The sequence below is a fragment of the Nuphar pumila genome, chromosome 15, assembly GCF_984573655.1.
Source record: "Nuphar pumila chromosome 15, dmNupPumi1.hap1.1, whole genome shotgun sequence".
NCBI classification, from domain to species: Eukaryota; Viridiplantae; Streptophyta; class Magnoliopsida; order Nymphaeales; family Nymphaeaceae; genus Nuphar; species Nuphar pumila.
In genome coordinates, this window is record NC_143263.1 from 64,432,604 (window position 1) to 64,445,909 (window position 13,306).

The 13,306-nt window shown below is 42.2% G+C and overlaps 1 protein-coding gene and 1 pseudogene across 2 annotated transcripts in view; both read right to left on the reverse strand.

The window, feature by feature from the left end:
- Positions 1 to 1,099: 1,099 nt before the first annotated feature.
- Positions 1,100 to 7,410, reverse strand: LOC149815465 (uncharacterized; annotated as a pseudogene). The gene is made up of 3 exons (XR_016427962.1): positions 6,793 to 7,410; positions 6,616 to 6,705; positions 1,100 to 1,171 (listed from the first exon to the last, which is right to left on the reverse strand). The product of XR_016427962.1 is annotated as an uncharacterized LOC149815465 (transcript).
- A 596-nt stretch (positions 7,411 to 8,006) lies between these two features.
- The window catches only part of LOC149815466 (protein RER1B-like), a 47,069-nt gene continuing 41,769 nt past the window's right edge, over positions 8,007 to 13,306 (reverse strand). Inside the window, exon 4 of the transcript XR_016428104.1 lies at positions 8,007 to 8,251. The gene's annotated coding sequence lies outside the window, so the exon portion shown is untranslated. The remainder of the gene's footprint in view (positions 8,252 to 13,306) is intronic.

The window sequence follows — 13,306 nt, forward strand, 5'->3', positions numbered from 1 at the left end:
AATAAAAACATGCATCTTATTTAATCTTTTACATCAATAATATCATCTTCTACATCAATAGAAGGATCCAATTAACCAAAAAAATAAATAAATACTAGCCGCCCAACACACATTTATTCATCTGGTTTTACTAAATTTGATATAATGAACCACGTCAACCTTTTTTTTTGTTTTTTAGGGAAGATATACCACGTCAACCTTTTGTATCATCGAAGAAAACATTCTGAAAAGAGGTGCTTGTTATAAAGATGAAAATTTCGGGATCGCTTCTGGCCAATGTTGGCCAATATTGGCCAATATTGAAAGAAGCAACACTTCTCATAGGTGTTGAGTGAGAAACTGCTTGAGCCTTCTGTTGTATGCACAGGGTCGTTCAAGTTGTACCAGATGTCCAGCTTTCTTGATGCCAAGGAACGACGCTTTGTCTCCTAGTTGCCTGATGTTCAACGTAACAAACAAGGTTAATCAACGATTAACATGGGAAGGGGGATTATCGATCAAAGGAAGTTTCAAAATCTACAACCAACGAGGATTGGATGACTTTCCTTCTCCAATGCTAGAGCATCTCATCGATCAGACCTCATATATTTATTCTTTATAGTTTATTCAATAAGAAATATACTTTAAGCAAAGACTTTATGACATATAGTCATGTTTTTTATAATGTTAAAAAATTGACGGATCTTAATGCATTTAAAACTTTACAATACAAAGTATTGTGGGTTATTGAATTTTAGCATTTTCAAAACCACATCTAAAAATAAAAAATTCATAATCCAAAACATGCCATTCACTAAAAAAAGAAGTTTCACTGTTTTGACTCAACTAAAGAAACTGGGGACTGCATCAAAAATTTCACAAGCTGGGGTCTATTTTTTAAATTATGAGTAAAATAGGACATGCTAAGGATACAAGGCTCGCTTATGTGCTTCCCTGTGTGACACAGGCCAATCACATGACAGCATTCCCTGCCTTAATAAATAAAGCCCTGGATGGTTGTGACATAGAGGCCTCTTTTGTTATCTCATATCATGCGTTAGCCAAAAATGCTACAAAGATTCACTGGAAAAGGCAGTTATCGATGACCGACTGATTTGACTTACTCGGCAGTGAATTTGGCGAGCTCCATGTTGAATATCTGGTCTTGCTCTCCCCAAAGCAGCAGCACGCTCTACAAACACACAACCATTAAAAAATCTCTCCCATATTACAGTTGTGTACTCAAATCTTATTCTGCAAGTTGTTTTTATCAAACCTAACCCCATAGATAGATTTAGCGTGGTTGATTTAATAAGAATTGACCGTTGAATTGTAATTATATATATATATATAGAGAGAGAGCCGAACTATCAACCATCAACATTACGAAACGAAAAACAGGTTCAACCAACATTGAACCTACCGGGTAACCAAACACGGGCCCAAGACATGCCAAGGAGCCCAAAAAGGAAAAAAGAAAAGTAGCGAAGCAAGGAGAAAATGAAGAAATAAACAAGAAACAAATACAATTAGGCGACGAGCATCATCCTGGATCATGAATGGACCCTGGAGGCAGATGGTGTTGCAGATCAGGGATGTTGATGCGGAGAATGGCGTATACGTCCGCCAAAATAAGGTTCACCATTTTGTTGAACACTGTCGGAATATGCCGAAAAATAGCGTTGTTGCGAGTCATCCATACGACCCACCATGACGAGAGCAGCCAGGTTCGCCAAATAATACGTCATTTGTTGCAATGACGAACTTGTTGAGGACCCCACAACAAATCGTTGGCGAACGATTCCTGGCGCACGCTGACCCCCGGCTTATTCCAAGTCACCTTAAAGATGTTTTGAAAAACAAAGCACTCCCAAAAAAGGTGGATGGCAGATTCTTCAGCCGCCTCACACAACACACATTTACTCGGCAGATGAAATCCGATGGATTTGAGGAAGTTGTCAGTCTGCACCCGATCGTGTAAGATTAGCCAAGCCAGAAAACATGATCTCGGAGTGGGACCCTTGCCCCAGATCAGGTTCGTCGGGAACCGGTCTACCCCCGACGGAAGGAGAGCGAGGTAGCCTTCTTTTGAGCGGAAAGATCCGTTCAGAGCAAGGTTACGACCAAAGAACTGAGACTGCGAGTCAACATTGCCATTATGAGACAGAACTGCAGACCATGCTTGGATCCATGATCGCCGAAGCTTTGACATAGTTCGTTGACGCACGCTTGTGGCCCCCACCAAAGATTCCACACCACCGTATTTAGCTAGGAGCACGCTTGCACACGGAGACCCAGGTTGGTGTGCAAGCCAGCTCTGCTTCACGACAAGAATCATACTCCTCAGCCGAGGATCCTTGATTCCCAAACCCCCCCTATTTAGGGGTAGTCGAAGAGTGTCCCACCCTATTAGGTGGCGCTTGTTTTTGGGACCTCGCCCAGACCACAGGAAGTGTGTCACTACCGGAGCTATCTTCTTACTAACCCCCATAGGCATCAGGAACATAGACATAAAAAATTCTGGCATAGCAGAAAGAACGTGCTTTATGAGAGTTAGTCTACCCGCGATAGAAAGGTATGACGCTTGTCAGCCCGATATTTTTTTCTGAACCCTTTGGATAGTGGTACTCCAGGCTGTCGTTGATACACGACTGATTTGAAGCGGCAAACCCAGATAAGAAAAAGAGTTATTCGAAACCGAGCATCCGAATATCCGTTGGCCCATGTCCAACATTGATGGAGGGGCGTTGACCATGGATAGACAACACTTCTCGTAGTTCAAGGATAGACCTGACATCGATTGGAAGAAAAGAAGGACAAGCTTGAATCTTAACATTTGTTGGATGGAGGCCCTTCCGAAGATAATTATGTCATCAGCGTAGGTCAGGATCTGACTATGACACTCTTGAATACCGAGAGATTCAATTAGATCACCCTCCACTGCTCTCTTATCCCAAACCACCAGGCCTTCAGAGGCGACGTTAAAGAGTAACGGAGACAGAGGACATCCTTGTCGAAGACCACGACCAAGTTTGAACTGTTTTCCTTTGACCTCATTGATCTGAAACTGAGATTGGGCATTGGTTACCAGCTCATGCACCTAGCTAGAGAAACGCCTACCAAAGCCCAAGTTTGCCAACATGTTGAAGAGGAACGACCAATGAACCGAGTCGTAGGCTTTATGAAAGTCAAGCTTCAGGGTGAAAAAGGCACGCCCACTGATCTTTAGGGAGTGCAACACTTCTGTGGCCAAAATGAAGGAATGTTGAAGTCTTCTGTTAGGAATGAAGGCGAACTGTTCCTCCGAAAAAATCCTAGGAACAATTGACCGCATCCTGTTGGCTAAGACCTTTGCAATAATGCGATATAAACTCCCTAACACTGATATTGGTCTAAACCGCGAGATATCCGATGTGGCTTCCTCCTTAGGAATAAGCGACACAATTGCTAGGAGAGAATGAACCGGCAATCGGCCATTACGATGAAACTCGGCGAAGACACTAAGAATGTCACTCTTAACGCATTTCCAGAATATGCGAAAGAAATCCACAGGATACCCATCAAAACCTGGAGTTTTCCACCCAGACGACTCCCGCACCGCCGAGACGATTTCTTCTTCGGTGAACAACCCCTGAATCGAGTTGGATAGCGCTTGATCCATGGACAAAAATAAAGTTGAACCCATATTGCCACCTACAGCTTGGTTGCAGGAATACAGGTTAGAAAAATAGTTGGAGACAGCATTGATTACCTGATCGCCCGAAAAGGAGACACCATTGATATACAGAGTGTGAATCACATGTCTTCGATGCCTGTGAGACGCCAAAGAATGAAAGAACCTTGTATTCCCGTCACCCGCTTTAAGCCAATTCACCCTTGACCGCTGCTTCCAACAAATCTCATCCTTAAGACGCCACGATTGCACTAGAAGAGTCAGCTCGGCCGATCTAGCATTGAGACATTCAATATCTGATGCATTCATATAGGACGTATCCAAGAGAGACTGATTGATAGAAGCCAGCTCTCGCTCCCAATCCTCTAGATTTTAGAATTTGCTTATTCTATTGGAGATAAGCCAAGATTTGATATCACGGGATAGACGAAAAAGCTTAACCATGCATCTTGTGGCCGCTCGGACTGCAAAGCAAGGTCTATTCCAAGATTGATAGACTAACGACTCGAAGCCCGCCTCCTTAAGCCACCATTGCTCAAATCTAAAGGATCTATCATCGGTGAAGCCTTGACCCCATCGGATAACAATCTGACTATGGTCTGAGACAGATGGTGGAAGAAGGCAACAAGAGATGTCATTAATAGAACTCAGCAGCTTTGACGAAACGAGCACCCTGTCTAGCAGACGGAAGCACGGAGTAGATCGTCGATTGGACCACGAGAAAGCTTCACCAACATGGGGAACATGGTACAACCGGTTCATCTGAATAAAGTTTTGGAAGCCCCTCATTGAAGCCGAGTAATTAACCGGAATACTAGAATCGATAGGAGACATAAGGCAGTTGAAATCTCCCATGATAATATGTTGGTCCCCGAATGAAGCAATTACCCTATTTAAGTCCAACCAAAACTCCTCCTAATGGCTTTGACGGTGGGGACCATACACCATAGTGACCACTGCTGGAATAGTCTTAGGAGGTAAGGGAAGAGTGATGGATATGGAAAACGTACCTTCATCCACCCGTTGAAAGGCTAGAGAATGCTTCCCGAGGATGAGGATGCCTCCCGCATATTGAGTTGCAGGCTTGAAGCAGAAATCTGCACCACGCCAGATTTCAGAGACGACGGAGCTCGAGATATCTGCCATCTTTGTTTCACAAAGTGCGATTAGATCGGGCTTTTCTTGACGAATCCAACTCGCCAGGAAAAGACGTTTGGTGGGGCAATTCAGTCTCCGAATATTCCAACACAAGATCTTCATAACTGAAAGTCCGGAAATACCCGAGGAGTGCGGATCCTCACAGACCGCCTAGGAGAGACCACAAACTCGTCGAAAGGAGATAGCGAAGGTCGAGTACGTCTCCTAATTGGGAGACCACCCCACCCAGGATGAGATAACCCCTCGACCGAAGGAGATAGGGTGTTGATGGACGGGATACGCCCATCATCCACGATCAAGGACGGTAAACGATCTACGATCGCGGCAAAGGACTCACGCATAACAGAATCGACGCTGAGAAGCTGGGCTTCGGAAAGCGCGAGCTTGAGCCGCCGAGCTGCATCGTCCACAGACAGACCCAAAAAGGATGAGAGTTGACCACTCATAGATGATGAACCCGCAATTGACGGATAGACCAAGTTTGGGGAGCCCTCCAGGCCTGCAAAGTCGCCCTCCAGGATGAAAGAGTAGGTGTTCAATGCCACCGGAGCCCTGCAATACACGGCTAACATAGGGGCACTTACCAAACTGATGGAGACCAGGCGAATCGGACAGACGATGCACTTAGTTGAGATAGATGAAACCAAGACTGAAAGGCCATCAACCAGCTTGAAGAAGAAACACTGTCGGATCGGGACTCCGGAAATAGGCGACCTGTGGGCCCGAGCAAGGAGAGAGTCCTCCGAGAGATGAGACCTCTTCCGCGAGAAAGGCCCAAACTCAGATGCCCCAAAGGTCGAAGCAAACGAAATAGAGGATGTTGCAACTGTCGAGGGAAAGAGAGAATCCTTAGGCGCCAAGGCGACACCTGACGGATCCCGATCTCCATCAAGCTCGCAGAAAGGATCCACCAAAAGGTTCCGCAACAACCTAGCCCAAGACTCAGACCACCCGGGAAGCCACGACAGCCAACATCTTCCTGACCGAGGCCAAGATGCCTCGTCACTCCCGCCATTCCACCTGAAAACCTACCCCACTTCGAACAACGAGCCCAGAAAGGAAGATACAACAGATGATGATGATGATGCCAGCAGACTCGCACCCCGAGGCTGCAAACAGCCCCCTGCCGACACAGATACACAAACACCACCACGGAGCCGCGGTGACCCGAACCCCAATGCCCCCAAAGGAGAGCAAGATGACGACAGCGGATGAAGAACATAACCCCAATGCCCCCAAAGGAGAGCAAGATGACGAGAGAGAGAAAGAGAGAGAGAGAATTTTTAAAATTACAAAAAATCGTGTTTTGTCAACCATTGATTTTTGAATCGCCCAAAAAAATCCTGCGCAAGATGATCTCAGCAATTAAATGTTGAATGAATGATGTAGATAACATCTGCGGAGGAAGTCAAAGACATGGAAAAACCCCTTCATTTCTGGTGCGCTCTTTTGGGAGAACAGATCAGGTGATCTGTTACTTTTAGTTAAGTGATTTGGCATCTTCACCATCTACAATATGCACAAAGAAATCAAACAGATAGAGGTCTGCCAACCCCCCGGCATATATATATATATATATATATATATATATATATATATATATATATATATATATATATATACAACAACCTGCATCAAAGGAATTAAAGATAGGTATGACATAATTATGACAGTCCATGTTTTGCCTTTCTTTCTTTTTTTTTTAAAAGTATGACGGTCCATATTATCCCTGGTTTCTAGTAATGCCTCTATGAAAAGACCGATGATTTAGTTGACTAAAGCTGATAAAAAAACTAAAGACTGACCTGTGAGAATCTGATATTGTCAGCTTCCTTGTTGTGCTTCACCAGCGCTTCCAGTAGCTCTTCCCTCTCTTTCCTGTTGGTAAACATAACCTACAATGGCACCAATGTGATATGAAAATGATAATAAGAGCAGAGGGATCGAGTCAGTAATGAAATGAAGGGGAGAAAGGATTTAACCTCGAGGAAATCACGGTAGAGTCGGTCGGGGAACCAGAGCTTCTTGTGGACGGCAACAGAAAGCAGGGCCTTGAGCCCCTTGATATGTTTGGGCAGCAAGAGCTCCGACGAGGATTGGAAGCCCAACCTTTGAAGGGTGACCTCACTCAACGAGTCGGTCATGGCCGGCACAGACCCAGAGATGACGAGCGCGGTGACGAGGTCCGGGTATGAGATGGCTATGGTGGAGGCCACCATCCCGCCGTATCTGAAACCGACCATGGCGCACCTTTCTACGCCAAAGAGCTTGAGGGCCTTCACGAGGCACTCTGCCTGGAACTCGGGCGCGCGGTCGGGGCGGTTGGTGATGGACTTGCCGAAGAAGATGAGGTCGGGTATGTAGACGTCGAACTTCTTGGAAAGAGACCCTGCTTGGAACTGCCATGTTGCCGTGCCTTCTGCAGCAAAGCCGTGAACCAACACCACGGCCGGTCGCAACTTCTTCTTGTGCTTCTTGGTTTTAGGTCGCCAGAATTGCATGACGGTTCCTTCCTCGATCTCCACTGACTAGGAGACCAACCCGGCCAGCTTCATGAGCCCGTTCACGAGAGGCTGCTGTGCTAACACCAAGTTCACCATCTCTCTCTCTCTCTGCTCCCTTTCTCTCTGTTCTATGCTTCTTTAATTTGTTTAGAGAGAGAGAGAGAGAGCAGAGAAGAAGAAATATCAGTGAGGTGCAGTTTATTGTGGTGATAGGCTACCCTCCATATACTACACGCGGAGAACTTTATTTTTTTTGCTTTTTAAACAAAACTCTCTCTCTCTCTCTCTCTCTCTCTCTCTCTCTCTCCAGCAATTGTTTAGGGCAGGGTTGCTGCACTGCCAGCGTCGTGCGAGACAGAAAATCGCTGGTCCGTGGCACCTAATCTGCAACAAACCGAAGCGATTTCCATTTCCACACGACGCCATATACCCATGCAGTTTGTCTGATTACCAACTGCCAGCCGGAGGCCCACCTCTCTCTGCATCTCACGAGCGTGTTAAATGGACGCTATAGCAAAGTCCTACAAACGGAACCAAGTCAATTCTCGTCTGATCTGAAGCGTGTTTTCGGGGCTATGTTTGGGAGTTGGGGGAGCAGGTAGTTGAGGTGGGAGATGAGAAAACAGGATTTTTATTTCCCGACCCATTGAGTTAGGATTAGTCAGGTTTATTTCTGGAAGAGCAGGGAGGAATACAACTCAGCAGTAAATTTTTTTTGAATGAAGAAAGCTGGGGTTAAGCAGACACCTACCGGTTTATTAAAATAAAATTATATACGGAACAAGGGGGAGTCCAGTCTGGACTCATATCAGACCGTAGACTATTTGAATAATCGACCTCCGGCAATGCAGCAGCAGAAGGATCATTTGCTTTGGCATCGGCTGGATCTCCCACCCATGTGAAAAGATTGCACCATGTGAACATCGCAGTAAATTAACTACAAGAAATTACCTCTTTATTAGTGTGCCTAATATTAGCACAGAACCTTTACTTGTGCCAAATATGCTCGTGCTAGTGTAGAGTTGTGTTATACTGGCACAATACATCGCACCAGTATAACACCTTTATTGGTGCGTAATATGATTGCGCCAGTAAAGTTAATACCTTTACTCGACCAAAATATTCTTGCACCAGTAAAGATGATCGTTTATAGGCGCAAAAAAATTTCATGCCAGAAAAGGCTTCATCAAACATAAAAAAAAGGTTCGCAACCTTCCCACGTCTCTCGAACCTTCTGTTCTCTCTCGCTCTCTCCTGCCCCCTCTCTCTCACCCAGCCCCTCTCTCGCCCAACCTCCTCTCTCTCTCTCTCTCTTGCCCCTACCCTGTCTCTTACCCCTCTCTCTGTGGCCCCTAGCCTCTCTCTCTCCTCTCTCTCTCTTGTCCCCCTCTCTATCTCCCTCACTAAGGTTCACCATATCTGTCTTTCTCATGTTGTGTTCACTGACAAGGTAAATGTGTTTTCTTTTCATATAAATTTTAAGGGTTTTACATATTATATTTTATTTTATGATTTATTTATTGAATGCATGCTAAATATATTTTTTCATACATAATTTAGATTTTAAGGGTTTTACATATTAATTGCTTACTTTATAATTTATTTATTGAATACCCGTGAAATATAGTTTTTTTATATATAACTTAGATTTTAGATGTTTTACATATAAATTGACTATTTTATAATTTATTTATTAAATATATGCTAAAAATATATTTTTTCATATATAACTTAGATTTCAGGTATTTTACATATTAATTGGCTATTTTGTAATTTATTAATTGAATGCAGGCTAAATATTTTTTTTATATATGATTTAGATTTTAGGGGTTTTACATATTAATTACCTATTTATGATTTATTTATTGAATGCATACTAAATATGGTTTTTTTCATATATGACTTAGATGTTAAGAGTTTTACATATTAATTGCCTATTTTATGATTTATTTATTGGATACATGATAAATATATATATTTTTATATATGACTTAGATTTTAGGGGTTTTATATATTAATTACTTATTTTATGATTTATTTATTGAATAAATAATAAATAAATTTTTTCATATATGACTTAAATTTTAGGGATTTTACATATTAATTATCTATTCTTTAGTTTATTTATTGAATATATGATAAATATTTTTTATATATGATGTAGATTTTGGAGGTTTTATTAAATGCATGCTAAATGTATATATGTATATAGTAGTTTAGAGATTTTAGGAGTTTTTTTTTCAAATCTAGTGAATACATTTATATAGTAGTTTAATATTTTATACACAATATCTAGTTAAACAATAATCTTTGAACTTGCACATATTTAAAGAAGTGTGTGGATGACAGAAGTTGAATCCAAATTAAAAGATAATTTTAAGTATTTTTTTTTAGTTGCCTTATATGCAAGTTAAGATTGAATTTGGATGCAATGGTTGATTATGACTTATCTTTGATAACCTTCATTTCACATGAGCGACCTTAATCACTATTTGAATAGAGTTAAGAATTTCTTAGATACAACTCAACACAATAATGTAGTGTGGGAAGGAAAGATTAAGTGCCCATGTCAAACGTGTGTTAACCTCTTATGGTAACCCGTTTCAGATGTGTTCGATCATATAATATGCAACGAGTTTTTAGAAAGCTATGAGAACTGGCATTTTCATGGTGAACCTATGAAACCACGAGCAAGTAATTTGCCAACTAAAATGTTAGATGATATGGACAAATTGATAGCAGATGCATTTGTGGTACATTCAAATCCAACAATCGGTGATCATGTAGATGACATAAATTCTGGTGAAAGTTCATAGGGCGATGCATATTTTAGGTTGCTAGATGATAACACACAAGAATTATACCCTGGATGCTCTAAGTTTATAAAACTATCATTTATCGTGAATTTGTTTCATCTGAAATGTATAAACAGATGAAGTAATAAGTCCTTTGATATGTTGATGGAGTTATTACATGAAGTTTTTTCGGTTGATATACAATTACCAATGAATTATTACAAGATAAAGAAAAACATTAAAAAACTTGGATTAAGTTATGAAAAAATAGATGCATGTCCTAAACATTGTATGTTAAATTAGAAAGAGGACAAAGAAAAAGATAAATGTGCACACTATGAAACTTCAAAATGGAAAGAGAGTGAAGGTGATGAGACACGTTACAAGAAAGTTACCAATGTGCCTGCAAAGTCTTTGCGATATTTTTCTTTGATTTCAAGGCTATAGAGATTGTTTATGTCAGTGAAGGTTGCTTCCTAAATGAGGTGGCATGATGAAGGTCACGTTAAAGATGGCCGTTTAAGGCATCTAATAGACTCATGTGTTGCGAACCCTACTGAACTCGTGGCTAATGCAAGGGGGACTTTCAGTCACATCACAACACAGGGGACCGAGGTAATGGCAGGATAGGCAAATGAGCAGAATGCCGAGTGATCAACAGCGGGCCAGCACAGTTGCGGAGTTAGTAATGCGCACAATGGGTCAGTCAGCCAACCGAGTGAGCTTGGGTGCGGTACAGGGTGGACAACACCAGATTTGAGTATGGTAGAGTGGTCTCAACAATAGGCTATGGTATGACATCATACAAGTTTGAATCATGGGCCGCCCAAGGCTTGGCGCCAAAGTTCAAGTCAACACTATAAATATGTAGTTTTTATAATAGCGAGGATTATGGACTTGAAGATTTTGATTTGAGAAATAAAGTGATTACTTTTGGGCTCCAATTGAGGAGATCTACCTTGTGATCGAGAAATAGGCTTCATAAGATATCTTCGGATGCTTGTGAGGATTTCATTCACATCCTCTTCCTCTTCATTCTCTCTTCACACATTCATAGCACAAGACCGAAAGCATGGATGTCAGCTATCCTATCACATATTGGCATTTAACGCATCTAAGAGCTCACCTTAAGCTCTTGATTATCGTAAGAGTGATGACAACTGAGTGCATTCCCTTGCTCTCCATCTATGCTTAATATTCCAATACTTCAGTATATTGCACTCGTATTTGCAGGCTCAAGCCATAGATCGCACATTCGAAATCACAAAGCGGAAGACCAAGTGCAATGCTAGTCTTGAAGACATTGTGTAAGTTCACAGTGACCTTGAGCATCAACTCATATCACTGATAATAGGCCTTCAGCTAAGTGCATTAACATCCTGTGTTTCCTAAGTAAATTTGGATAAGTCAATTCACCTCTACAAGACTTGATCTTATCATAGGAAGCGCATTGTCGATAGGTTCGGATCACAACAAACGCTACATCTGTGTGCAAGATAGGTGAACAAGCACGCCTAATATAGCAGCCTCAGCGAGCTCTGTGCACACTCGCAAGCACCACAACCTATACTCACCTATGAGCGCCTTGAAGTTCAATGTGCGTGCATGTGCGTGAACCTCTGTGCGTTGTGTGCACATGATTTCAGTGTGCCTGCATGCACGAGATCTGCAGTGCAATTGCATGCACAACAAAGCTTAAACACACCTGCGTGTGCAAGTTCGGTAGTGTGCCTACGTGCACCATTGACGGACGAAATCCAGTGCACGCCTGTGTGCAAAATTGCACTAGAGTGCTAATGACTATAATTAGTTAGTGGTGAAGCCTCAGCGGTTTGATCTACTCTAGGAGCGCTGCAATAATTGGTATCAGAGCCATGCTACTGAAAGCGACACTACTCAAGGAGATCGTATTGGAGCATTTTTAACAACAAATGGAAGAACACTTCGATGAGAACGTTGACCGTTGAAAGCAAATTGGAGCAGTTCGATAGCAAAATCACAATGTTACAGCAAAATTTCTTCGAGATGATGGCGAAAATGAAGCTGCATTTTCGTGTAGTTGGAAAGCAAATGTAGCAATAGGAGATCCTCTCGGATATGCGCATATTCGATACCCAACCTGTTGGTGAATGCGATCCTGTAGCAGGGCCTTCCGGAAGTCAAGCACGTGATGTGCAAGGCTTGTGACACTATGTACAAATGATGAATGATGACCCGACAAATGCCTTAGTGCATGACACAACCAATGTTAATACAATATGGTGTTGCGCACCTGCACATGATGCACCAAGCAGCAATGTGCATATGCATGCAATGCGTTAGGCAATAATGCATGCACGCGGCATCCTGTAATACACAAGGTGCGATGGCGTGCGATGCGCACAGGTATTGTTCTGCGCAAGACTATGCGAGTGATGTGCACAACGTGTTGATGCGCAACGCACGCGGAACCACTTATGTGGGTGAACAGATGAACACCATGCTCGAGACAACAACACATGATGCAAACAGTGGATTTTGTTGGGCAGTGCAATTAAAATTTTCTAGGCTACTCACGTGGCTTTCTTATGTGTGGTGCAGCCTATAGCACCAAAAGAGAAGTCCAAGTTAGAAGACATTGTTCCACCGGACATGAGTGATTTGTTTGAGTCATATGGGGATATTTTTGGAGAACCCAAGGGGTTACCTCCTTCATGCACTCAAGACCATCACATACCTTTTATTCTGGGGCAAAGATCGATTAATGTAAAATTATATTGGTATGCTTTTGAACAAAAAAGTGAAATTGAAAAGTTAGTGCAAGAGATGCTTGTAAGTGGCATCATTCGGCCAAGTTCAAGTGCCTACTCTTTGTCGGTTCTTCTTGTATGCAAGAAGGATAACCCATGGCGGTTTTGCATTGATTATAGGGCATTGAATGAGGTGACATTTAAGGACAAACATCCAATTTCGGTAATTGATGAGTTGTTTGATGCCAAGCTTGATTTAAGGGATGGATATTACCAAATTCGAATGGCTAAGGAAGACATAGAGAAGATCATATTTCACACACATGATTGTCACTATTAATTCTTGGTTATGCCATTTGGGTTGACCAATGCGACGTCCACCTTCCAAAGAATGATGAATGACATATTTAGGCATATGTTGAGAAAGTTTATGTTGGTATTTTTTTATGACATATTAGTCTATAGTTC